This window comes from Pithys albifrons, chromosome 2 (assembly GCF_047495875.1).
Source record: "Pithys albifrons albifrons isolate INPA30051 chromosome 2, PitAlb_v1, whole genome shotgun sequence".
In the NCBI taxonomy this organism is placed as follows: domain Eukaryota; kingdom Metazoa; phylum Chordata; class Aves; order Passeriformes; family Thamnophilidae; genus Pithys; species Pithys albifrons.
The window spans coordinates 39,460,796-39,488,460 of record NC_092459.1 but is presented as its reverse complement, the minus strand read 5'-3'; the positions used below and the strand labels follow the sequence as shown (position 1 = coordinate 39,488,460).

At 37.2% G+C, this 27,665-nt stretch overlaps 1 long non-coding RNA gene across 2 annotated transcripts in view; it reads right to left on the bottom strand.

Moving 5' to 3' along the window:
- Positions 1 to 27,665, bottom strand: part of LOC139668791 (uncharacterized) — a 208,455-nt gene that overhangs the window by 3,003 nt on the left and 177,787 nt on the right. Inside the window, exon 6 of one of the 2 annotated variants that reach the window (XR_011697125.1) lies at positions 13,323 to 13,367. The exons of the other annotated variant lie outside the window; for it this stretch is intronic. This is a non-coding gene — a long non-coding RNA (uncharacterized lncRNA). Of the gene's footprint in view, positions 1 to 13,322; positions 13,368 to 27,665 lie in introns of those variants that run through there. 2 annotated transcript variants of the gene reach the window in all.

Here is a 27,665-nt window from a genome sequence, read left to right as displayed (position 1 = left end):
AGCAGTAAGTTTTACTTGAATCTGGAGATGTCTTTTTCGAAGCAACTCTCAAAGGGGTTTTATAGCTAGTGTTGTCACCACATGTTCATCAATATATTAACAGCTCCTGATGGTTTTGTGAAAATGATGGTGAATTCCAAGTCAAAAGAATATAATTTTTTTTACAAATATTATTTAAAATACTGTTTTAGGGAGAACTTAACCAGATTTTCATTGAATGATGGAAACTACACATAAAATTAATAATTGACTACCTTTCCTATTGAGTACACTTCACACAAATAATTAGAGAGGGAGTACAAGCAGAAGCCCAGGTCACAGAAACTGATGCCCTTCAGCATGAATAACACGTTTATCATAGGTAACAAATGGAAATGGAAAACAGTAATGGTTTTAAACAGATATTTTTACATAACTTTATTTCAAATATCTTTAAAAAACGTTTAAAGGAGGTCACAATTTTCAAGGAATTACTGGAAATTATGTCTCTTTTAAGTGCTGAGTTGCAGACAGAAGTATGATATTTTATAAAGGTTTCTAAAAGTGACTTAAAATAGGTCTTTATATAAGATTGCGGGTTTCATTATTATTATTATTATTATTATTATTATGTCTAGTAACCTGCAGTGTTCCAAGGATAGAAACAGGCACCAAAAGGGAAAAATTTCAGGCTTTTGTATGATAATCGGTCTTCTAGGCCATGCTTCCTAGTACTCTATTTATACCATTGATAGTGTTTCCTAAAGCCTAAAGCCTAAATTTTTAGTGTTTCGAGTTTTCACATTTGGGAGTATTTAGTAGGTTTTCAGAAGTAGTATTCTTGAGACAAACAAATAATCAGAAGACAACTAAAACAGTCAGAATGTACACAGCAAAGGCACTTCAACATATGACTTTGGTATCACAGCACTTTTCATGTCTATCACAAAATTATATCCACCTGTAAAAGCCAGGACCCACTGAATACTGTGGAAGTATACACTGATTATGAATCTCTGCTTAGCTTAGCTAACCCATGAACCCAAATAAAGTTTCAAGAGATTAATAAACAGAATGATTAGTTCAGGGTCAACACACATTTGAAGAACATATCCCTGGAGGCTCATGGCTCAGCCAGATCAAAACAGTTTTTAACAGGATAATGAAAAACACACCTCGAGTTTAAGGACTATGCAGCTACCAAATTTGCACTGCTTTCCAGTCTGCAAAGTTGCCCCAAGGTTAGAGCATTAGCAACAGGTTTTTTTAAGTGATGGGGAAGTTCACCAGATTTCCTTCAAGGTTTATTCAATATCCAGGAAGAAAAAGAAAAAAGAAAAAAAAAAAGAAAGAGGAAAAAACCCACAAATGTAAACTAATATTTGACCAAGAAAGAATTTCTCAGTTTTTCAAGACACTTCAGAATGTGAAGTCTCCCCTAGTTATAAATATGTTCTGCATTTTGCCAGCATATCAGGTAGTCTTTACATGTGTAGTATTTGTCACTGTCTTCTTGCCTGCTAGAAGCCATGTTGTAATTGCACATTGTGATGTCTCAAGGACTTCACTCTGGCCTGAAGTACTAGACTGTTGTGGTGCTAGGACTTTACCTCTTTCCATCAAGGAGTGTGGACTCCATGACATGTGAAGTTGCTGGCTTTCCCTGCTCCCCTTTACATTGCTCAGCCAGACCCTCTGCTTAGTATATGTGTAGGTCTGAATATATGTATACATTTACCTTGATGTTTACAATGGCGCTGTTCTTCATAAATTGGAAAAGGATATTGGGGAATAAAATGTCTGCAGTCCCAAAACATGTAATAAGTCTATTAGTCAACAGTATTAGAATGTCTTTCAGTTCCCAGAGTATGACCCTCATAGGATGAAATGTCATTCATTGTCAAAGTGACTATACAGTTGACAGAAACATGTAGTAAACCAATAGTATTCTTTAAAATCCTCTGAAGACAGCAGAGAGAGATCCTTCTAACTTTCTGAAAGGCTTTTTTCATTTTCTCAGATTAAACCCCTCTTTTTTTTCCTCAGTCCACATATGAGTTATAACCACAAAGTCTTCTTCTCCTCTTCATCAGTCTGAACTTCAGACCAGGGGAGGAAGAGGAGGAAGAGTGTGATAAGAAGTCCCTTTCCTCTGGGGTTGTCACTAACTCAATCCCCACTATCAGCACAAGCTACAAGTAGTGTTTGCAACAATGGCAGCATAATTTTTCTGCTTTATCCAGTTATTCAAATTCTGTGACATTTTGTGATGATCTGAGGGCATGTTTATAAGCAGTAAAAATCTCTTGATGTCATGAATAGACTGGAACCCAGATGCTATGACTCAAATTCAGCTGCCAATTACTGCTAATTTGAATACAAACAAATCTGAAAGCAAAAACATTAAATTAAGGATATTAAATACATTAAGTAGATTTTGAAGTATTACCCTGTTTCTGCTTTAAGGGGCACTACAGATTCCAAGAAAGAAAAAGAGTTCTTGCCCACAATTAAAACAGTAAACAGTATTACATTCTGTGTAGCTCCTAGGAGTTCAGTCCCCCACAGTTATCTGTGGGGTGCTTCACTCTGCCACAGTAGGGAAGTTCAACATTTCAACCTCTTACTGTAAAAATTAACCTGTTTTTTCTAATACATTTTGAACTCTGTTCACAGAAGCCCACATTGCATGAAATTCACAGGCCCCCACAGAGATAAAATAATTCTCTCTTTTGGTGCACCACTGAGGAATGCTAAAAATAGTTGAACATATCAGGACAAAAAAAAATCTCCTTTGGGAACTGCAGTGTCTTTGCCTCACTAGAAAGAAGAAAATAGATATGTATATATATTTACAATTACACCCAATTTCTCTATACAATACTAAGTAGTTAGTCTACATCCTGGAGATTCCTGAATCTCAGACCTACCTAATTATTATACTTCTTCTCTCTTCCAAATGTAGAAAAATATTGTATTAATTTCAATTACTGAATAACTAATAGCAGTTGTTACTTCTATTTACTGTGAAAACATATTAAATACCAACACCTGTATGAAGAATATAAATTGTGTAATATATAGATATAAGTGCACGTATGTAAATGCAGATGCACTTACATGCAGATGTATGTGTACGATTATTTGCTGTGAAGAAAAATTTCCTCATGCCATCTATACCATGTTGTTTGACTTCAGAAGGTGATTTAGTTGGGTGGAGTTTTGCATCAGTGCATAATGCCTATATAGAGAGGTTGGATTGACTTGAACCTGAATCACTGGGAGGACCAAAGTTTTTCATTAAAATCTTGCTGATTAGCCCTAAAAGTGACACTGGTGACCTTGGAGACAGCACCAGGGGTTTTCCTCACAAGAAGCATTGAAGATATGAAACTCTTACAGTCCTAATGTGCAGATATATGCAGATCTCAACAACTTACCCTACTCTATTCTCTCCTGAGATATTTTAGAAATATTTTGAAGGAAGATGAAGCAGCAGTAAGACCAGTTATAGTACATTTCATCTTGAAACATACTTGTGTACTAGAATATATGTGAGAGGAGTAGAATCACACTTTTATAAACTGCACAACAAATTCACCTGAAGTCAAATAAAGGAAGGGTATGTTCATTACCGACTGTGGTGAATTTCTTTTTGGATGCTGTGTACTTTAACAGCTCTTTATTCCTGCCTATATGAGTGGGAACAGTTTTATTAGATGTTGTGGCAGCCTTCAGATTATATTCACACAAACAAGCAAGATATTACTTGGTGCCAAAACATTTTTATGGGCATGGATATTGAACAATCATCTTTAAAGCAGTCAACCTTAAGCATTCAGAAATGGTTAACACTCCAAAGCATTTAGGTAGATACAGATTTCCCACTATCTAAAAAATAAAAAAGGTTTTTTTATAACCAGTTTCCATCTATTTACAGAAATATTTTTTACTATTTAGAGAAAACATTGCGCTCATACATACAATACCATCAATTTATCCTTAAAATAAAAGGACATTTATGAGTGGAAATGCTGAAGTTTCCTTTAACTATTGATATCAAATATTACCCTGAATTAAAAACAAATGTGACAACCCATTTTAGTTATTACATCTATATGTAGCACACTTTCAAACACTCATTATATATGAGAGTAATCACATTTTTGTCCATGCAAATGTTCTTGTAGAAAGCACTTGTAGTGAACACTGTGTTGTAATGATATATATATATAGGTCATGTCATTGGAAATGACTTGGTAAAGTTTAGCCACTTGATGCGTTTGCAGGTGTGAAATATCTCAAAGGCTCCATTCTGATTAGATGAATTTCAAATTCTGTGACAAGCATTAACAAGCCCTGTGCAGGAATGGGTGTTGAACATGCAGAGATATTTATAAATTCCACTTGATGCTCTTAATATTAGGGTAATCAGTTTGCTCTTTCCTTTTCATTTGTCACATTTATTTCATGTAGCACAAGAGATTGCCATTGCAATCCATGTTTCCTTGGCTTAAGGTAAATTAAAAAAAAATAGTTTTTCTACCAATAATACATTTGTCTTTTAGCCAGTGACTTCACTGTGATCTCTAAATCATGAGGCTGAAGGCAATAAAAAGCCAAGGATAAATTTTTGCATTCCTTATTCTTTCTATAACATTCTGGGTTTCATAATTTTTTTTTTTATTTTCACATCAAAATCAACCTTTACTCAGAGGACAGATTTTGATAACATGTCTAGGATCTGCCTGCCTCTGTCGCCAGCAGTCCAGTGGCCAACAGAGGAACATGCTGTGCATGGCTGCTGCCTTCCACCCTCTAGGGCTTACCAGCCCTTCACCTCCTTTCCAACCTAACTGTTGGAGGCAACCTAGGGCACAAGCCCATGGCAAATCTCAAGCTATACATGTCAGGAGATGTCTTCACTCTGTCTCAGTGCCCCAATTTTCTCTGTCTTAATCTAACTCCTATAAAGAGTCTAGAGTTACTCAAGTCTGAATGGCATTACTAATCCCCCAATAGTTAGAGCTGAACCAAGGTTCAGGACTTTCCTTATCCCTTAGTCCAGAAATGAGGCTTGGTATCTCTTTCAGAAGAGCCCATGCAGTCAGTCACAAAACCGTGCAAGTTAATTGGAAGCATTAGAAGGATTCCTGATCAAGTCATGACCACTATTAGCAACTGGGTACTGGGGGGAAAGGTGGATAATAATTTTTTACTATACATAATCATTGTCTTAAATTTGCACATTAGAGAAATCCTCATACAGTGCACAGGGTCACTGAAATCCTGCTCTGAGGTTCAATAGTTGCACAAATACACACAGAGCTTACGTGAACCAGAAAAATAAAACCTGTCCAAGATCCTGAAAGCTCCCAAACTGACATGCAGCTTTAATGTGAGCAACTGTAAGATGATTTATTTTTTTCAGATCAAATACACAAAGTTCTGGATGTAATTCAGTTAAGCAGTTTTACATCTTGCCACTAGGACTTTTTTTCTCTGTGCTAAGCTTTAATATCCCTTCAAATGCATTAATGTGTCCCTGGCACAGACGCTTAGAGAATCCCACACGCTTTGAATATTTCCACTTTAAAGATGACTTTCAATATTACTAAAACTCTACGTACCACATCTCTGGCACCTGAGCTTTTAAAACACTAAAAGAAACAGCTCCTTGCCCAAAACATGTCTGACAAGAAAAATCTTGCTTTGGGTCATCCCATGGTGAAGGAGAAAACAATAAGGTGGGACCATATAAACGGCCTCATGGAGATTCATGCAAATATTTGTTTCCCTTTCAATCAACACCCATCTCAAGGGCTTGTCTTTGAATTTCAGGTGTGAACACCCTGTATGCCAAAGAGAAGCTGGGGCAAAACCAGCAAGCTTCAACCAATTTGTTTTGAAAAGCTCTGTGTTCACTCTAGTTCATTTTATCCTTTAATGCTGTAGTGCAGCTCAGTACAATGGTGGGAGTTCATCCATCAGAAGGATAAATTTCAGACAAACAAGATACAAGTTATGATTTTTAACAAAAAGGGTCAATACTCAATGTCTGAATTTCAATTCTGAGAATAAGCCTGGATTTTAACAAGCCTTCCATATTCAAATTTTTTTGCAATGAATTTACACATGAATTACCTAAATAGGACTGCATTTTACCATCCTATAATGACTTGTGGTAGTCAGGTAAGGCTGAAAAAAATGTACTATAATGTTACTATTTAAAAAAATGAAATTTGCTTCACAAGACATTTCTCAAAGCTCAGTTGAGTAACTTTGGCTGCCTACAGAGGGGCTTCTCAGTCTGGTTTTATCTTATAAAGACACACTGGAAGAAAGTATGGAAAACTTGTCCTGGATGCAACAGGAAATCTCTTCTAGTGCTCTGATCATGTTGCTCTACTAGCACACAAGTACAGAATTATCCCACTCTCTGCATGATTCTCAAGAGCACATTCAAAATTAGTTCTTTCCCTCCTATCAGCTCTGAAGCTGCCTGGTAAATGTCTTTTACGGTTCTATTGGCACTCATACTTTTAAAATAATAACTTTATGGACACTCCAGATAATGAAATAGAGTCACGACAAAATGTAACTGACCATCTATTTACTTGTGGGTCTGAGGAGCGCTTTATATAGAAGCTAGCAAAATAGAAAAGCAGTGTGCAGGGAGGATGTGAGGTGCGATTTGCTATGCAAACCTGACAAAAATTAATGGGGAATTTTGCAGTTTGATGAAAACATATATTAAAGCTAATAATAACAAACAAAATGATAGTAGTATAAATAAACAACTAAAACACCACATCTTGTAGTTTGAAGTGTAATAGAGACATATGATCCCTTTAGATGTAATAAAAATAAAAATGCACTCACTCAAAATAAAAAAAAAAGTGTGCATGCACAGACTACACTGAGTTGAGAAATCTGGTTTTGCTGAGGGCTAAGAAGAATTTCTAAAAAATTTTGACTGACCACACAAAGTAAAGTGCATGTAAACATGCATTAGTACACAGCATAAGGAACAAAGAGGAGAAATTAGGGGTGTGTAGGCAGTTGCAGGGCTAGGAACTTACTGGGATGTAGTGGGATAGCTTCCACAACTGCAGTGCTGCAGTGGGTGGATACCAGACCCTTAGGAGAAATGGGCTAGGATGGGAAGGGAGGAAAGTTTGCCTTTATGTCAGAGCAGCAGAGATGCATGGACCTCTGCCTAGGGGTGAATGATGATCCAGCTGAGAGTTTATGGATCAAGAGTAGCGTGCATACCTACATAACCAATGTTGCAGTGGGTGTCTGTTACACTCACTACAGTGTAGTGCAGTTTGGTGAGCAGCATTTGGTATCTATGACTGAAGAGGGATGCACAGGAATCAAGGACATGGGACTTTGCATTCTCTGATAACCATGGAAAAATGTGGATTCTACAGAAATGTGCTAAAGGCAAACAATTCTGCTTAATAGTTTGTGCTGTGTCAGAGGCAAATCAAAGGAGTTTATTTAGTAACCGAGGACACAATTACTATGAGAAAGAAGAGCAGAGTTTTAAGTTCGTAGTATATATTACCAGTTAGTCAATGTATTGAGGAAAGGCAGCTATAAATTTTCTAAAGAGAAAAACACATTTTTCTTTAAGTTACATTATGCTTCATGCTTTCTAGTGACATCTATTTTAAACTACACTGTATTCTAAAAGCAAGATTTTAGAATGGTCTAAATTAGTTTATGGTGATTACCCACATTGTGCAACTTACTACTGTTTTATTAATTCAAGATTAAAGATAATACTTTATTGGAAGAGATAACAGCAGAATTAACCTCTATTTACCTTGACATAATAAAGATTTAATAAAACATGGGAAAATGTCAACGAACAGCATAATTATGCTAACATGAAATTTAAATGTAACTTAATTCTGTATTCTGCATGTTTAATGCTTTAAGATTAGTCATCATTGTTCTTTTCTCCCCTTTTACAATGCAGACTTAAAAATATTTCAAGCAGCTTCAGACAATTGGATTATTAAATGTATCCTAATTTATTTTCAAATTCAGAAATATTAAGCCTAAAAAGCCCATTTTTTGAAATATATTCACCAAACCCCTTCAACCAAAATATATCTCCATATCTCACCCTTGTCCAAATTTTTTACTATTGAATCAAAGAAGATCCTTGCAGTTTTATTACATCAGACAGGCATCAAAGAGGCAGAACACATAGGACTGAAAAATAACACAGCTGCACTCTGCAATGTAGTGTTCTGTATCTGGCCATGTTTTGTTGTTCATGTAATACTTTTCAATAAACAAAGATGTCAATCAACTTTCTTTGCAGCACATCACATTTCAGATTTAAACCACTTCAGACACAGAGCTGCCCCAAGCTCACACGTTTAACAGATAAAAATTCAGCTTTCTGTCAAGGCAGAATACAGTATTGATTGTAGACTGTATTTAGGCTGGTGTCTGTTGGAGCTATATTACTTTCAAACTCACACAAAGTCTACTATAGAGATATAACTCAAAATGTGTTTCTTTTCTAGTGTAAATTTTTTTAAACTTTCTACATTGATTAGTGACACTTTCTAAATGACAAAAAAAAAAAAAAGGCAAAAGGCAGTCAGGGCTAGAGTCTATCCAGAAATCAGTGAATCAGTGATGGGGGAAGTTACAAAAACATGATAGCAATCATGAAAACTTTGATCACTTGATTTGATTCTAGTGCTTTGTAAATTAACATAATTATTCAAACATGCTTCATTAAAAATCATGACTGTACAAGTCCTTCAGTTTAATGATCCAAGAACATACGGAATAAGCTAAACTTTAAATAAATACATCAACTTTGTACTAGATGGCCATGTCTGAGACTGGCAGGTTATTTGTTTTAAATAAAATACTGAATGCACTCTTTTTCCTTGCACAGTGTAGGAAACTGATGACTTGCTAAAAGGTGCAGCATGCTAGCTAGTATATTTTACTGTTTATTCTCACATTCACCTGTACTTCTCTTGGGATCCCATAAGGTTAGATACCATGTCACTCCTAAGCTACTGGAAGATTGGCATAAAATCCCAGTAAATCTCCAACTAATTACATTTGAACTGTAGGTGTCACAGCTGATTTTGACCTTTAAAGTTTGGCAGAATTTTGACAGCCCTTAAAGTGGCCCCACACTCTAGAATACTAGTTCCATCAAAATATAAAGGAATGAATATACTGCAGAAATTAAATATGTATAACAAAGTAAATAAAGTACCCTGTTTATTAATACCCAATGTCACATTAAAATCAAAGAACACATTCATGGCAACCAAAGTCCTTGAGAATGCACTGACATTCTCCTAAAATTGTCGCTGACAAAACACCAGTTGGCATCACTGAAGGGTTAAGAGAAACTTAAGAAATTTGACAGAGTAAAGGCAAGACAAAATCCAAGTCATTACTCTCTGCTTATCTCTCTCTACATAGATAGATAGATAGATAGATAGATAGATAGATAGATAGATAGATAGATAGATAGATAGATATATCATAGAATCATAGAATCAGCTGGGTTGGAAAAGACCTCTGAGATCATCAAGTCCAACCCTTGATCCACTACCACCACAATTAATAGATTATGGAACTAAGTGCCACATCCAGTCTCACTTTAAAAACCTCCAGTGATGGAGAATCCACCACCTCCCTGGGCAGCCCATTCCAATGCCTGATCACCTACTCAGTAAAGAATTTCCTCCTAACATCTAACCTGTGAGTGGCTGTAAGTCAGGTTCCTGTTAGTTGGGGACTTTGCTTTTCTATAGTATTGGGTAAGGGCGGTCCTGTGGTTTAATGCAGAGCACTCTGGACTCTGAATCACCAGATTGTGAGTTCAAGTCTTCATAGGGACCGTCCTGTGGCAGTTCAATGCCTCTCTGCCATCCCACCCCCTCAGATCTCGGATGCTCAGCAGGGTCAGGCCCAGTTAGTACCAGGTGCTGGACACAGTCACGAGGACTTCCCTGTCACTTTCCAAGCTCGCTCTGCCATGGCAGATGGACCTCAGGACTTAAACGGTGGGGCCAGTTCTGCGTACGCTGTGCCTCACCTAAAACATCCACTGCGCAGGCTGGAAGGGCACACCCACGTGGGGAGAACCCTTTCCCAAATCTTCATTTGTGGTTTGGCCATACATATACATACAGTATTGGGTAACTGAGTACCAACATTTTACTCACTCACAATTACCTCTCCCATGAAGTATCATTTTACAGCCCATCAGTTCCACAAAAAAAACAAAACCAAAAAGACCAATCAAACAAAACCCCCACCAAACAAACAAATAAAAATACCCCTAGTTGACCAGAAAAATTGTGCATGAAATTTCTCTACTTGGCTTTCCAACCATAATTGCAAATGCCCTACTGTCCAGACTGTGAACATCCCAGCTGCCATCCAGGGGCTTTTACCATCCTCTGCTACCTTAGATCTGTAAGTACTCTAAAAGACACCTAGCAAGAAACAGAAAGAGTAACAACAAAATGTTTCTACTTCCCTGAATTCAAACAAAATGCAAGCAGCGGCAGCAAGAGACTGTGCCACTACCACACACTGCATCTTACCCCTTTTGAGATGATGTCGTAATATGGTATGGAATACAATATTATTGGCTAGAAGAAGTCAGCTGTTAGCTAGCTCAGCCCAGCTCAAGTCAGCTGACAATTCCAGGCCTAGTCTGAACTTTAAAACCTAAATTTTAGGCCTATCTGGCTAAACCCATAACATTACTGAATCAAAGCTATGTGAGAGCAATACTAAATCTGGCAGAGAAACCTTCACAGAACCATAGAATGATTTGGGTTGGAAGGGGACCTTGAAGAACATCCAGTTCCAACTGCCCTGCTGTGGACATGGACACCTTCAACTAAGACCAGGTTGCTCAGAGCCCCATCCAATCTGGCCTTTATTTTTAAAAGTTCTAACAGAAATTTGCAAGTAAGAAAATGAAGAATATTAACTTTCTTACATTAAAAAAATTGGCTTTATGTGTCCATAAACATTGATTTAAATGAAAATGCTAAAATACATTTGACAGAAGAGGGGATGGCTTCTGAGAAGGTTAATTATTTCCTATAACTGCCTGCAATTCACCATGTTTCTGCAAATTTTGGATAGAGTTTTTAATTCAACTATCTTGAATCAAGTAGATCTTAATCCAGAGTTGAATCTCAGTGACCGATTATGAAGATTATGCATTTCATACTGTCAATGTGTTGCTAGCTACTATTTGCAGAGAGGCAGTTTTTTGGAAAACACTTGCACTAAATATTTTCTTTCAACAACCAGGATCTTGTAGTGTAGCAAAGAAAGACATAATAGATTATTGCAAACTCACAAATTGTGTGGGAGGCAGGAGCCTACAACTGATCATGCACACTTTAGTATTGTTTGTTGATTCTTAGGGAAAACTTCCTTTTTATCAGGTCACTAATAAAAAGAATATAAGTATAAAAAAGTGAGTTTAATTTGCTTTATGAAAGAGAAGGTAAAACCATTTAGAGTTGCAAAAAAGATAAATTAATTTCAAAAGAAAGGTCAAAATAAGAAAGGACCTCTCTAAACTTATTTATCTGTTGAGGGCTATGCTAATTATTTCACCATTCCAGCTACCCTGTGAGGCTGACCACAGGAATTCACTGCACAAGACAGGACTGGCACACTCTGGGGAGATCCTGGTGATATTTACATATTCCTCTTTTTAAAGCAGGCTACCCTCCAATTGGAATGTGGGAAATAATATGAAATGAAAATTTGGATTACATTTATTTCCTCCTGCATGCTGCAATTTCCAATCTTTTCTTTTCCTGGACTCGAGAATGATCAAACACTAAAACATCACATGGTAATGCAGAGGATTAGAGTATATCCCACCATCCTGCCCCAACCCAATTAACCTCTTTTAATTAATATTTCTGCAGTGTTGCTTAATGTGCACTTCTTATGCTGGCTTTTCATGGCTTCTTTTTCTCACCATTTTGGAGACACACAGGTGAAATTTGTCAGTAACAATCTTTGGAAAACAATACTTTTGCAATAAGCATTTTTTCGATTATAATGGTTATTCTGTCATGGATTTAGTGTAAAGAATTGCATGACACAATCAATGGAGAAACTCACAATGAAGAGCTTAAATTCAGTGGCATGCTTTCACACATCCGGTTTATTTAGGGAGAACCTACTGGGAACACTATCATGGGGCTGCAAAAGGAAAAAAAAAAGCCACTATAAAGTTTAAAAGTCTCTCTGTCATAGCAATGTGAGAGTTTTTTTCAGTTTTAGTCTTTGGGCAAGACTTTCTTGCTGTAACACAATAATTTTTTTTTTTTCTGGTGACCACAGAGACAACATACTTGTTCATGCAGGAACCCTAGACCAAATGATAGCTAAGAGACTGTTTTAAATGTATGCATCCTCAATTTTCAGCCTACAGGTCATTCAAGTTCAACATTTTGTTAATGAAATGCTGTCAATATTTCCCTGATATTGCCACAGGTTTACATATGGCATTATTCCAGTGTAAGATTTTCACACATTAGTGAGTGGAAAATAAAGAATATTCCCCAAGACACCTAAAGTATGATTAATTCTCCAGCAGTCTTTCTCTATCAGCTGCAGAGGAAGAGGGATATCTTGTACCAGGGAGGAAAGAAAGTGGTAACAGTAGAAAGAAGACAGCCTTGGCTTCTTGCCTGGAGCACTGACTTGGCCAGCTGCCCCACATGAAAACTTTTACCATCCTGAAGCCCAAATAACATGTCAGCAGCATGGCAGCAGTTCATAATGTTTCTGAGCAGAAATAAGGGCAACATTGAAAAAATTCCATGAAACCCTATGTGAGAGAGAGGAGTTAGTATTGAGGGTAAAATCAAGGTGAATTTATTCTATCCATTGGGTTAAAAATGGGAGTTTGCCAGCATTTTTGAAGGCAAAGTTAGGGAAGAAAAACAGAGTTGAAGATTTGATGGAGGAAGCAGATGCTCAGGGATGTCGTTCACTAAGTTGAGTATTAAGGACAGCTTTCACATGTATGAAATTAAGAAAGCTGGACAGTTTCGGCACCCAAACAAGTCCAGGTCTGCTCATCATCAGTTGAGCACAGAGATCTTAGGAATGTTGTCAGTGAGATTGTCATTGCTGAGCCATCCAAACCCTCCAGTCTAGAGAAACTACTTTTGTCACAAAGTAATTGCCTTTGTTAACAGAATAAAACACATCAGCCACACGTTAAGTGTCAAGCTGAAGAACAACAAAACCACTTTCAGGACCAAGCTTTGCAAAAGAAACCTTGTAAACTTACTTGTTTATCATTTCCCCACATTGTTTTGTACTTTCTGAGGCATCTGCAATGAAAGAACCAAATGGTTAAAATAATGAGATTTGTAATGGAAATGCTGAGAAGGCCATTGACCATTGCAGATCCAGCGGCGCTGCTACAATAATTGTAAAATAAGCAGTTCTAGTCTTGCACACAAATTAGACTGTAACATACAAAAGTCCACAATCTCTTCCTAGCATGAACTTCATTCTCAGAAAGTTGTTTTGGGTTGCTAAGCATTGGCATGATGAAAATGAATGTCAAAGATATCCAACACATTAATTTCCAGCTTCAGGGAGACAGTATGTGTACAGCAAGACAGACAGAGACAACACAGAGAAATGAGCCCTAGTATTATAAATATACAACACATATTTAACTCATCATATCTCTTATGCTATTTTTCAGTTGCTGTCAAAGTTGTATAGGCAATGTTCTTATATCCCTGTTCGTTCATATCTAAATTTCTCTCACTGCAACTAGCCTTGCTGCACAACAAAACTTTGTTCATGATGGGAAGTCCAAGTCTGTCCCTTTTTGTTATCATTTTCCCTTTCACTATGGAAATGCTGAGCCAGTAGAGGAGTAGAAACCAGTGACTTCACGTGCAGAATACTGGCAAAGAGACAGAACAGAAACCTAGGTCTTTGTAAGAGGAACATTCCACTCTAGAAAGGAAGGTGTGTTTTAACTGCAGCTGTCAACTAAGCCCCATCAAGCCACTCACTCACACCCTGCAGCAGGGAGGGGGAGAGAATTGGAAGAGTAAAAGTGAGAAAACTCCTGTGTTGAGCTAAAACCCGTTTAATGGGTAAAGAAAAAACCGTGTACAAGCAAAAAAAAAACAAGGAATCCATTCACCACTTCCCATGGGCAGGCAGGTGTTCAGTCATTCCTGGGAAAGCAGGGCTCCATCCCACTCAATGGTGACTTGGGAAGACAAATGCCATCACTCTTAATGTCCACCCACTTCATTGTTCTTTCCCCAGCTTTCTATACTCAGCATGATGTCTTATGGTATAGAATGTCTCTGGTCAGTAAAGGTCAGCTGTCCCAGCTGTCTTCTCTCCGAAATCCTTATGTAACCCCAGTCTACTCACTGCTGGGAGTGGGGTGTGAAGCAGAAATGTCCTTGACTCTGTGCAGACACTACTCATTAATAATTGAAACATCCCTGTGTTACCAACACTGTTTACAGCACATGGGTTACACACAGTAACACATTCTAGCTACTATGAAGAAAATTTACTCTCTCCCAGCCAAAACCAGTGTATAGTGCCTAAGATCAGCCATGACAGAGCCTCTAGTGAAAATAAAAGTACTTCTAAGTGCTCTTTGCAAGCAGTGAAGCAAAGCAGAAAGAGACACACTTTAGAGTAAACAGGTCCCATCATGACATATAATGGTGATGCCAAACTTCAGAAGTACCTTTCAAATGAGAACAGTTGGAGAAGTTATCCCAGAGGCCCAGCTGCACACGAAGTATGTGCCTGTTCTCTCCTCTCACAAAACTGCCAAGAAGAGGCTTGTGAGGCGTTCCTGACCATTCTGGGTCACAACATAATGAGAAACCAGAACAGTATGAGATGAACCTGGCAGAATGTTCGCACACATGGCATAGACCAAGGACAGAAACATATTCTCTAGGGTTAAGATAAAAATGGTCCTTAGGCTATAAAAGTCAGTGCAGCCTTGCTTGTATCTTGAATGATGCCATTCTGGGTGCATTTAAGTCAACTATCAAAACTGATATTTGACTAAAATAAAATCTTGGGGTGCCCATACAAGCACGATTAATATACCTCAACACACAATTCCATTGAAGTTGTATGAATTTTACAGCTATATTTCTGAAGAAATATTTTTTTCTTGCAGTGAATGAGCAGATGTGAAACATTTTGTTCTTTCCAAATGAGCACCTAGGGTATATGCTCTTCGAGGTTAGAGGCCTAGCTGTCTCATCAAAACAGCATTTTTCATGGTTTCTGCTTGTACTTTCCAGCAACGTTCTGATACAATAAAAGTATCACTTTTTGTCAGAGCACTTATTCATCTAGATTCAATTCAACACAAACACATTGCTGACGATAACAGAGACCAGAGAAAAAGATTGCCTAACCATATTCCTATTTGTCAAAGGAGCTGATATTTCTTTTTTAAATAAAATTTTGAAACAGATCTTAGCTTCTCACTTCCCATTTTGATCCCTGTCAGAAATGGCAACCAAGATAGAAACATAAGCCTCAAAATTTAAGTTTGGTAGTTTTAAAGTTTTGAGATACTTCAGGATACTTATTTCAGGATTTTCATTTCTGTTGTTGTAGAGATGAACTCTCACCACATTGTGCAGATAAAGGTATAAGGCTAAACTGCAAACACCGTAGGTCCTTTACATTCAATATAATTAGTCAGATCTTCATTCACAAATTTCTGTAAAATCACATGTAACCCCATGGCTGGTGTCATAGTATAACTGAATAATGTTCAGAACTGATGCTGCTTAGTAACCAAACTGCATCCAGCTTTTCAGCTCAATGGAAAAGTTTCAGGAACTAAGCTAGACTGAAAAGAAGAACATCTAACCAATCCATAAAGTTTCTATTTGCCTTTAAAGCAGAAAACATCAGGAGTGGGTTGTTAGATGAGTTTAGCAGCAGGGAAGCCTGCAGCTCATCAACTTTCTCTTCCTCAAAAGTAGGTACTTACTGCAGTCAAGAGGAATTATTGCTGAGGTTCTCTGGGCATGGTGATATTTTTATAATAATAAAAAGTCTGAACAATGCAATTGCACTCCCCACAATCGTCCTTTTTGTTTCTCCACTACCATAATGCACTTCTTCAGTATGTGCACAGTTTATACTTTGATTGTCAAACTGTAATGCAGGGAAAGAGACAAACTAAATAATGGCTGGTATCACTTGTGAGGTGGACAAAGAGAACCTGAGCTAGGCACACAGACGGTGAACTTCTCTTCACATACTTTTTCCTTCTCAAATTCTTCACAGGAACAGTTTTCCTTATAGAAGATTGTTCATTTACTTTTGAGGACCTGTTATCACCCTTCTCTTGAGCTCAGATGTGTCACAGCAGTTTCAGTATTTTCACAAGAGTTTTCTCAGTAAAGTCCAAATAAAGAAAGAAAGAGACCTGAATAAAACCTGAAGACAAAGCTCTCAGAAGTCCTATCCTGAATGTGAGCAAACCTAGGTGCTGTTAATCTATGGCCCTACAAGAAAATACTGGTGTTTCCTCACAACTGTTGCGGATCTTTGATGTGGCTTGGAAGAAGAAACTCCTGGCCTCTGCTGGCATCTCTTTCTCATTCCTAGTCAATATATAGAGTAGAAGGAGAGATTTCCAGCAGAGTCCACAAACCACCAGTAGTGTTAGTGTATACAATCAGTTTTCACCTTGTTAGCAACTGTCACAGCTATTGCACAATCAGTCCACCCTACATAACAGGATAAGGTTCAACAAGGTCAAGTGCCGGGTCCTGCACTTTGGCCACAACAAACCCCTGCAACACTACAGGCTAGGGACAGAGTGGCTGGAGAGCAGCCAGGCAGAAAGGGACCTGGGAGTTTGGATTGACAGCAGCTGAACATGAGCCAGGAGTGTACCCAGGTGGCCAAGGAGGCCAATGGTATCCTGGACTGCATCAGGAACAGTGTCGCCAACAGGTCCAGGGAAGTGGTCCTTCCCCTGTACTCAGCACTGGTGAGGCCACACCTCAAGTGCTCTGTCCAGTTCTGGACCCCTCAGTCCACGAAAGATATTGAGGTGCTGGAGCAGATCCAGAGAAGAGCAACGGAGCTGGTGAAGGGACTTGAGCACAAGTCCTGTGAGGAGAGACTGAGGGAGCTGGGGTTGTTTAGCCTGGAGAAGAGAAGGCTCGGGGGTGACCTTATCACTCTCTACAACTACCTGAAATGGGGTTGTAGCCAGGTGGGGGTTGGTCTCTTCTTCCAGGAAACCAGCAGTTGAACAAGAGGGCACAGGCTTAAGCTCTGCCAGGGGAGGTTTAGGTTGGATATTAGAAAGAAATTCTTTACAGAGAGAGTAATCAGGCATTGTAATGGCCTGCCCAGAGAGGTGATGGATTCACCATTCCTGGAGGTTTTTAAGATGAGACTGGATGTGGCATGTAGTGCCATCATCTCGTAATCAGAGTGGTGTTGGATCAAGTGTTGGACTTGATGTTCTCAGAGGTCTCTTCCAACCAGTTGTCTCTATGATTCTGTGATCAAGTATGAAACATCTGGCCATTAGCACTTCTGAGCAGCACCATAAAGTAACAAATTGACATAATGATCAGTAATGCAAGAAAACTGGCTGTATCTGGGAAAGTCTATAAGCAAAACAGAAGTGTAGCACTTCAAAATTAAAACATTCCTTTGTTGTTTTTTTGGTTTTTTTGATTTCCAGGTATCTGAGAAAGTTAGAGAAGAAAAGCTTCTTTTAGGTCAAATTCCAAAACGGTTGTTTTAGGAGAAACAATTGACAATACAAAAAATAATCAATCGTCACCCCACTGTTGATTTGATTCTTGAATGAGTTTGGTTTGTAAAATAATGCAAGCCTATATAACAGAAGACAAATAAAAAGGACTTCTAGTTTCTGTTTTGCTACTCCCTGGCTGGAAGAGCAAAAAGTTGTTTCTGACCTCTCAATAGTTTTTTATTCATAACCTGCAAAACAGATACAATAGAACAGAATCAAACTGTGACATTTAATTAATATATGTAAAGCAATAGAACATCAGTAGATAATAAAAGAATTGCCTATTTTCAAAGTACATATTTTGTCCCCCACAAAATACATATGCCAATATTTGAAGGAAACTCAAGATGTCTTTTATTCTGCTTTTGAAATGAACTTATTTCCCTTTTTAAAAAGTTTTCCATTTTATAGCAATCTTCAGACACTGGTTCTCTGTATCTTCTTGCTGGTTAATGCCTGAAAAATACTGCTGTATTGAAAAAGTGGCACAAAAGGGTGAGGACTGCCCTGAAAATAATCATTTGAAAGGCATGTTATTCACATGATACTGAGAAAACCCAGTGTTGTTTTCCTTGGGGTAAAAGGGGCTCCTTCCCTTACCATACAAATAGCATAAAATATGCAAATGAATATTGCATTCAACAAGTCAAAAATTTTGCATGTTTAATTTACAAGTTAATGACATTCAAACCACTTTAAAGGCTACAAACATGCCATAAAATAAAAGACATTGCACATGGCAGAAGCAGTACTGCTGTTCATTGATAAATTATTTTCTAGAATTCACATTAACAACCACATTACTGAAGTGCTCTCTAGCCCTTCAGTGTTTCAGTTCAAGGTAATATGTGACAGATTTGAACATTCTTTAAGAAGAGAATCTCCAGACTGTGTAGACTGCAGCTTTGCTCACTGGGAGATTACAGTGGCTTTTATATCTGTTACAAACCTGCAGTTATACTGATAACTTCAAAAGTGGAATATTATATATCATGCTAAAATTCTCCACCAGCCCATTATGTCCTTTCTTTGTTTCTTTTGTGCTTGCTTTTTTTCTTTTATTCTTTTTGCTTTTCTTTCTTTGTTGTTTTTTTTTTTTTAATTTAGCTATTGCTGGCTTGCCAGAGATCTTGAACTTGAGAAAGGTTAGACATCACAATGCTGAAGCAGTTTGTGAGCATCAGCAGATTTAGCTTGTAATTTCATTGATCTATGTGGGCTTGCTGTTTGCAAACCAGCTGCTGCACTGTTTCCCCACAGCTACTGATCTGAGTAGCATTGATTTTTTCCCTTACATTAACATAGCATTACTTCTTTAATGGGCATTAAATGACTGGATGTAAATACAAACAGGGCTTCAACCACAAGCGGGAAAAAAATGCATTAGTTCTTTTTATTTAAAGAACTCTATTAATATTTTTCAAGAAAAAAATTAAAAGCCCAAGTTATTGATCAAGATAAATGCTATTTTTAGTGTTGTTATTTCCACACATTTATGTTGCAAATAATTAATCTTTTTCCCTTACTGTGTTTACTCATAGTCCAAGTTGCGTCTTACAAAGATTGCCTTTTTGCCTCAGTAAGAATAGTAAAATAGATGTTTTTAACCAGTTTCACAGAAAGCAACACCGAAGCTCTTCACTGTGCTTACACTAAACCTAGATGAACCCATGTCAGCTTTGAAGGAGATATTATCTTTTAGCTCTCACTTTTTAACTATTAAAAATACCAAAACAAATGGACTTCAGTTTCAACAGAGTGGATGTGACATCTGCAGCATGCCATGAAATGAATATCTTACATATAATACATTAATACAAGGTGGTAGCCTCACTACATGCTACTTTAGTCCTTCAGTGGGTAGTGTTTTAAATAATCTTAGAGATTCAAAATTCAATGAAGTTGGGAAAAAAGTAAAGTAAATGCTAAAACCCCAACCAAACTCAAACACTAACCCCCAGAATCTATTACCTCAGTCATTTACAAATTAACCTGATCAGGCAAAGTTTTCTGATACTCTTTAACCGTAAGTGACAGCCAACAGAGATGTCCATACCAGAAAGAAATGCAGAATTGAATGCTGTTCCTACTGGCCCTTCATGAAAAGAAGATGGGATTGAGAGTGCTGGGAAGTAACAGGTACAAACTTCCAAAGAACCCCAGTGGTGAGTTACAACCTTCTGGGCTGCAGATGAGAGTAGGCAGCAGTGTCAGTGCCATAATTAAGAATACCTCAAAATCACAGACACTCCAGAAAGATCTAACAAGAACAGGCCTTCTTTTTAAATATTTACGAAGGAGGATTTTTATCTTTTATGATAAACACAGTTCTGACCACGCAGCCTGGTTGCCCTCAGGAAAAGGTCCAGTGACCTGACAGATGAGAATTCCTCATTCTCATGTAACCCTGTCTACTCCTATATCTAAAAAGAGCAAATAATTTTGCATGGCTGCTGCAGTGATATCTATTGCATCCTTGCTCAGAAGGCAGATAAATTATTCTCACTGGAACATAATGTTGTATAATGTGGTGCTGGAACTGAAAATAACCCATAAACTGAGGACCAAAATTTACATTTACCCAAATTGAAATATATGCGTTGTCAATCTAACCAATCTCTCCTAGTCTCACAGCCCTCTTAACTTGACTAGCCAATGTTTAATGCCAGTTTTAGCAGATACAATTTCCAAATCATTAAAGATAATGTTAAGTGACACTGGCTCCAATGTGAACCTTTAGAGCATCCTACTATTAACCTCTTTATGCTCATAGGAGAAAACTTTGAGTGCAAGTTTTTCTCCGTCATTTATTCAAATTTTAATCCACTGTGAGATTTTGCCCCTTAACTCATAGCTATATTTTTCCCTTAATAGTCTTTTATGAAGGACTGTATCAGGAATTTTTTTTGAAAATCCAAATGAATTATGTTCATCAGGTCACCTCTGTCTACTATTTTATTAACTTTTCTAAAGCACTTCAGCAGGTTAGAGAAGCATGCTTTCCCTTTGCCAACACTGTGCAGGTTTGACCCTATTAGGTTATACTTACCCATATGCTGAACTATGCTATCCTTAATTAGACTCTCAATTAGTTTCCCCAGAAGCAAGATGAAGTTCAATGGTCTTAATTCCAAGGATCTCTTTTTGGTCCTGTTTTAACAACGTACACCACATCAGAAATTTTCTAACCATTGCTAGTCTATATCGATGTCTATATCTGGACACCTTCTTGCAAGCGTGTCCTCTATTTCATACTTTATTCTGGTGTGTATTCTGCTATCTACATTACATTATTTTCCATTTTTACTTGAGTTTATAAAACCATTCAGCACTTCCCTTGTAAAAGACTACAATTTTTTATAGCGCTGCTCTGCCTCTCATATATTTAGCACAGTAGCTACATCAGCTACCATCTACAAGAGAGAATTAGGTGAGACTCTATATAACTATTGAATGCTTTTTCCCTGGTGAATAGATAACTATGGTTTTAACTTTATATTTTTTTGCTATTTTTAATTACTTTGTTTCTAGAAGTACTGAGATTAACAACTATTCACTTCTGCCTTCGAAGTCATAAAATCAATGTGGCAGCTTTTGGGGACTTATGGCTTTTATTTTTGTGGTTAGACATGGACCATCAATCTCAATGGATTATTTTCTAGTCTTGCTTTGAGCATTCTTCCTAGACAAAGAGTGGAAAAGAAGATCAAGTCCTAACACCACCAATATATAAGTAACTGGTCAGACTCACCACCAATATCCCGTAACAGGATTTATTAAAACTGATTTTCATATGAAGCTGAGAAATGACAGAAAGAAAGAGGTTGTGAGAAGGTATCGATTTGTATTCTGGTCTTGTAGAAGATGTTCTCGGTCTATGCTTTAGGTACACAGGTCTTAATGATCAGGAAATATTGTTGAACACGATTTTTAGTGAAAAAGCATTGAAAATTCCCACTGAAATGTGTACATGGCTAAGTAAAGGTCAGTAAGCTATTGAGTAAACCTGAAGTGCTCACATTAGAGGATTAGAATCTCAGAATTTTTGCCATTCAGTGAAGTCAGTGGACTTTCCTCTAGAATTCAAGACTTACTTTCCTTAGCAGTCAGGTCTGAATTTGAATGGATGAGAAAATTGAAAAGGAACTTGAACTGAAAATTATGAGTTTGGTTATGAGCCAATATAAAGCCAGTAAAAAGCACCAAGTATGAAAGCACAGGTTTCAAACTATGCCTTGTTTCTACCACAAAACCCATACCACATCAGCTTCAATTGGGTTTGAATTACAAAAATATCACATAACTCTAGCTGTAATTATTAAGGTAGATTACTGCTGCCTTTGTTTTGCCTTCAAATAGAAGTTTTGGTTTCATCTGTGTTCAGAGATTCTATGTGCTGCACTGTTAAGCACAGATTTCTGCTTAAATTATAATTCTATCAGCTTTAACATATGAAAATAGAACACATTTTAATGTGTGTGTGTTGAACATTAAATCATTTTTGCTTCAGGGAAACGCCTGTAAACAGTAACTGTCAAAAATTATAATGACACAAAATTAAAATAAAAGAAAATAGTCTGTAACAACAGCTTTTCTAATCATGTTACCAGAAGTTTGAGTCTGCATCTTCTATCTATTCCTTCATAGAAAGCAAGAGGGTTGAGGAAGGAAAGCTCAGCTATGCAATTTTACAATGTTGAACAAGAGGAGCTGGAAAATATCTTTGCTTCCTTTCTTTGCTTGGTTACTGTGAAGCACACTGCCATGGATGTAGGAAAAATGCAACCAATTTTATATATATATATATATATATATATATATATATATATATATATATATTTGTTGTTATGACAATTACCTTTTTATTCAGGAGTTTTAATATAGAAACAATTTTTCACTAAAGTATTGGAAAATATAAGAGTATCATTTAAGCATTGGAAGTTGGGCTAACTTCTAGAAGTCTGCATTAAGTGAGAAAGAAGCTGATCTGAAGAAATTAAACTGCATCAGAAATATTGACAGGCATATAGATTGAATTACATGAATATGAGACACATAGAGACTTGAAGCAATTCTTCTTAGATCAATGTCAAATGAATTTCAAGATTATTTTAGTTTAGTTTTTATGTCTCAATTTTTTTTAGATTTTAATTTGAATTAGTAGTAGGAATAAAATCACTATTTATTAACTTTCACTTACGAGAAAAAATATCTACCTAGTAAAACCTCATCTAAGGTTAAAACCTTTCATTTTATGGAAGCCAAGTACAAATATAGTTTACCTCTATCATGATAACAAATTATTCAAGATCAAGAAGTAAAAACTGAGACCTGGATGTTTTCTTCTATTAGTGTGGCATGTAACAGATGTACAGAGGCTGTATGTGTATGGTGAGGTTGTATTGCCCCCTATAGTCACTCTGTGTCAGCTGGGAGGGGAGGGGGAAGGGAAAGGGAAGAGTGAAGAAAATTGCTTGCCAAGAGTACTATGCCTTTGGTTCAGATTCATACTTCAGAAGGGGCATTGTGAACAAAGTTTTCTTGGCCATGTTGCTCAAGAAGAATTTGTATGTGCTATTGTCCAAGCACATACACATGAAATAAAATGTACTCTCAAAGTCAGCTTAGAAGACCTCTTCTCCCCCTGTGATCTGGCTGTGTTTGGGGTGCATTTGTTGGATGCTGGTACCTCCACACTGACAGAGCATGAGGGATGCTGGTGTACCTGCCCTGTGGACTCAGATGCAGGAGGTGGCTGACTGATTCACCAGCAAAAAGCAGGAAGTCCCAGAGGTGACATCTCTTTGCTCTCAATGGACATACCTTTGGGGGCTGAGCATAATAGGGACATTCCACTCTAAGGCACAAAGAACTCTAAAAGTCATGCCTAAATTGCAGAGTACAGACACAAACTGTTCTTTGAAGTAGCTTGAGCACAAGTACCATAGAGAGAGAGAGAAAAGGCTCAGATAAAGGCTCCTCTTCAGCAGTAGGAACACAGGTAGTTTGGTCATGCTACCCATGAACACTGGGGATGCTGCTTTTTTAGGCCTCTGGGCCTGGGTGGGGCACAATGTTTCCCAAATCCCTGCATAATAGTATGCCAGTTTTCACCAACAGCACAAGGACAGAACTACGTTCCTGGACTCAGATTTTTCCAGCCAAGCACACATTTCTTAACTTAGATGTCAATTAAAAATTGTTATCTATCCATAAAATCAATTGAATCTCAGCTGCTGTCCTACTACTGTTCTCTTATGAACATAATTATGCACAACATTCAGTATATCTTTTAATAGGGACAGACATAATATGATAAAAAGCTAGTGTGCCAATGACTTTATCAAAATGGCAAATATTCAGTAAACTCAAGATCAATACCATCGTTCATTGGGTGCAATACAATGTTATCATTATATGTCTTATTTCTGGGGACAGCTTTTCTACTATCACAATTCTAGGCATACCTTTAGCTAGAAAAAGTTAGTGCTGCTTCTAAGAGGTGATAGCTTTCATTTTTCAATCTCCTACCTCTTTTCTTCTTGGTGACACAAGCATGGGACTGAATGGAGAACTTATAGAACTAATATCCTATGCTTTTTTCTCACACTATATTATTTTGAGTCAGTTGTTGAGGCTCACCATGTAGCAGCACCAATGCTTGGACTTGCACAAGGGATAGGACAAAAAGAAATAATAACAGAAGTTTATGGTAACTGCCTAATTTAATGGAAGTGATATCTTGTGCCAATTTGAGGGCTTTTTTGTGTAACTATACTTTCAATAATACGAAATATCCTTAAAATGCCTTTCTATTTCATTTGGTCTGAGAAAAAATGAGTGTTGCCATCCATGTAGTTTTACAAATATTCTCTATCTAGACAGAAAAGGTAGTTCTGCAAAGTGGAGCTGAACAACTTGTTTAGTTTTTGTGAGTATATGCTCAGACATAGTCCCATATTAAATCTTTATTTTACTATTATGACTAGAGGCTCAATAATGACTAAGCTACTGATGAGATGTGATTGCTGCTTACCCAGCAGATCAATACTGTCTCACTGCCTCCTGATATGGAGGGGTGTACCCTGATAGTATTCAAATGTTTGATTATCTTACTCTTAACTGCAAGCTCTCTAGGCAGGGTCAGTTTTTCATTCTATTAGCTCTGTAGCTAGCACAAATTCAGTAACTCATGAAGGTATGAAGTTAAGCAGAAATATCTGCAAATTTTATCCACTAAAAATTGTACAATATTCACCAGATGTTTCACTTCTTCTAGTTCTCTCACCTAGAAAAGTGACCTTATTCTTGTATTTTCTAGTCTCTCATTTAATTTTCTTTCTATTCTATACATACTGAAGCACTGCTGCTTACTAGATATCATTGTGCAATACTTCAGCTAATGCAACCTTCTACTAGTTAGCAATTCAAGGCTATATTATTATCTTCACCCTTTATTTTTTTTCTCTCAGCTTTGATTCTACACAAACACATATATGAATATATATTTCATTATTTCACTGGTTAACAGAAAATTCTGTAAGGATGATTGTTGCCTGTCCATTACCTTTTTTTTTCCTGTCTAAATTATATCAAGCATTCTTCTTCAACTGACACAATTTGATCATTTCCAAAGAACATAAAAACAGTATGTTCTTCTACTCAGGAAAATGGAAGACTTTCATGATGTTAGCAGTATACTGTGCCTTCATGCTGAAGAACCAAAAGTCACAGTGTGAAACAAGTCTATCCCCATAAACGTGTAACCAGCTTTCAGCCACATTGCATTACCTAACTGGTGCAGAAGACAGTGACACATTTGGGGAAGCAATATTTCTGAATGCCAAACATACAGAGATGAGCCACTAAATCTTATGAATTATCCATGCAGAGCAGACAGAACATTTGTTTTCAAGGTCAAATGAGAAAGATCCCCTGACCCATGTGGTAAACTACATGTTAATACATTTATCCATCTTTGGAATGTAAGGGACAAAGTCAACACAGAGAGAAATGCAGCAGTGGAGTAAGTCTGTCAAGCTACCAAAATCATTATGCCATCTGTTTTACTGGCATTTTTTATGTCTGTGCAGGGCATACACAATGAAAAATAGATTCTAATTCAAATTTGAGTTTATTCCAAACTAGACTGCAGTATCAAATATATTTACATTCTTTGGATAACTCTTAATTGATTTTGTTTTATGTACAGCTTTTTTCATATTCATTTAGTCACCTCATAACTAATGCAACAAAAAGTAAAACAAACTGATACTAGATTTCTTAAAGGGAAATTGCAGTAGTGTCTCATAGTGTCTACACTTCCCTGTGGCCTTCACCATGGAAGTGTAGAAGCATTCATACTGCTTTTCGTATTGAAAGCTGGCATGATCCTATCAAAATAGAGAGTTTTATTATGGTTGTCAACACTAACATTATAAGGGTAACAATTCAGAAAAGCAGCAAGGTGGTCAATTGATTCCTCATAAATACTTTAGATAAACAACACTCCAGTTTGGTTACTAAACCTGATGGGTTATTGAAGCAAAGCTCTTTGATGGTTCACAAAAAGGCAATTGTACTTACCAGCAGAGGAGAGAATGAATTCTGACTGGGAATGTCAAGTTTAAACTCTCTAATAGGGCAAAGGAGCTCAAAAGTTAATGCAAATTATTCTAAAGCCCTTCGCATTAGCAGAATGTACTCTGGGACTCAGAGTAACACAGTTTCTCTTGCTTTACTCTTGCCTTACCAGGAAGAATAAATGACCCGGCTCCTTTACAGGGCACTGTCCCTGCCTTGATCCATCATAGGGAAGTCTGAATTTCTAACTCTTCCCATTAGACATTTTTCTCCCTCCTGCAGTCACATTGAGAGAGTCAAATTCACCTTTACCATTCCTCCCATTACACTACTGCAAAATCTGAGCTGGACCATGCATTTCTGTCAGAGGATTCTACCCAGCAATATAAAGGCTATGGCACATGGTATGTGCAATGTATCAGTCGACCTATAGTACAGATTTTCTAAATCATTGGTATAATATTAGATAAAAATAGTCTTGAATATTTGCATCTCTGATGACTGTAGAGTGGTACGATCTTGAAGCAAATATTTCTGAGTATTCATCACTGTGCTTTTTGATATCTCTACGCAGGCAGTTAGTTTAATTTCTTATATATCCATGTCATTTTTCTTTCATATTAATATTCCCATATGACAAGTACATTACTTCAAGCTGCAGAATTGATTTTCAAGAGGAACCTTGGTTCACATAAATTGTCACTTTTCACAAAATTTAAAAAAAAACCCAACAAAAAAACCCAAAAAACCCCTTCAATTTCATCCCTTGTAAGGAGCACTGAGAAGTATACTAAAGTAGGAAAAAAACTTATAAGCTAGCAGAACCAGTCATACTGTTTTTATTAATGTTTGTGAAAAGATAGTCACTAAAATGTCTGATCAAGGAAAAAAATCCAACAGCTCCCTGTATTTCATCCTCTGGATTGTTCAAGTTTAAAAATTGAGCATACCCTTTAGAGAAGCCGAAACTAAGATAACTTTGCTTCTTTTACCACAGGTACAGCATCTCTAGAACAACTGAAAGATGTCAGTGGTGTGTCTTTCATAGTGCTATTTTCATTCTGGGGACACACATCAAAGAGAGAGAAGCACAAAGTACAACATTGCCCATCAAAATTTGCTTACACCAGGGTATCTACATTTCAGATATATTCAGTACTTTATTGCTGCCTGCAATCAAAGTCTACTCGTGTAACAGGTTTTGACCCTTTATAGTTCATTCCATGATATGACTGCAATA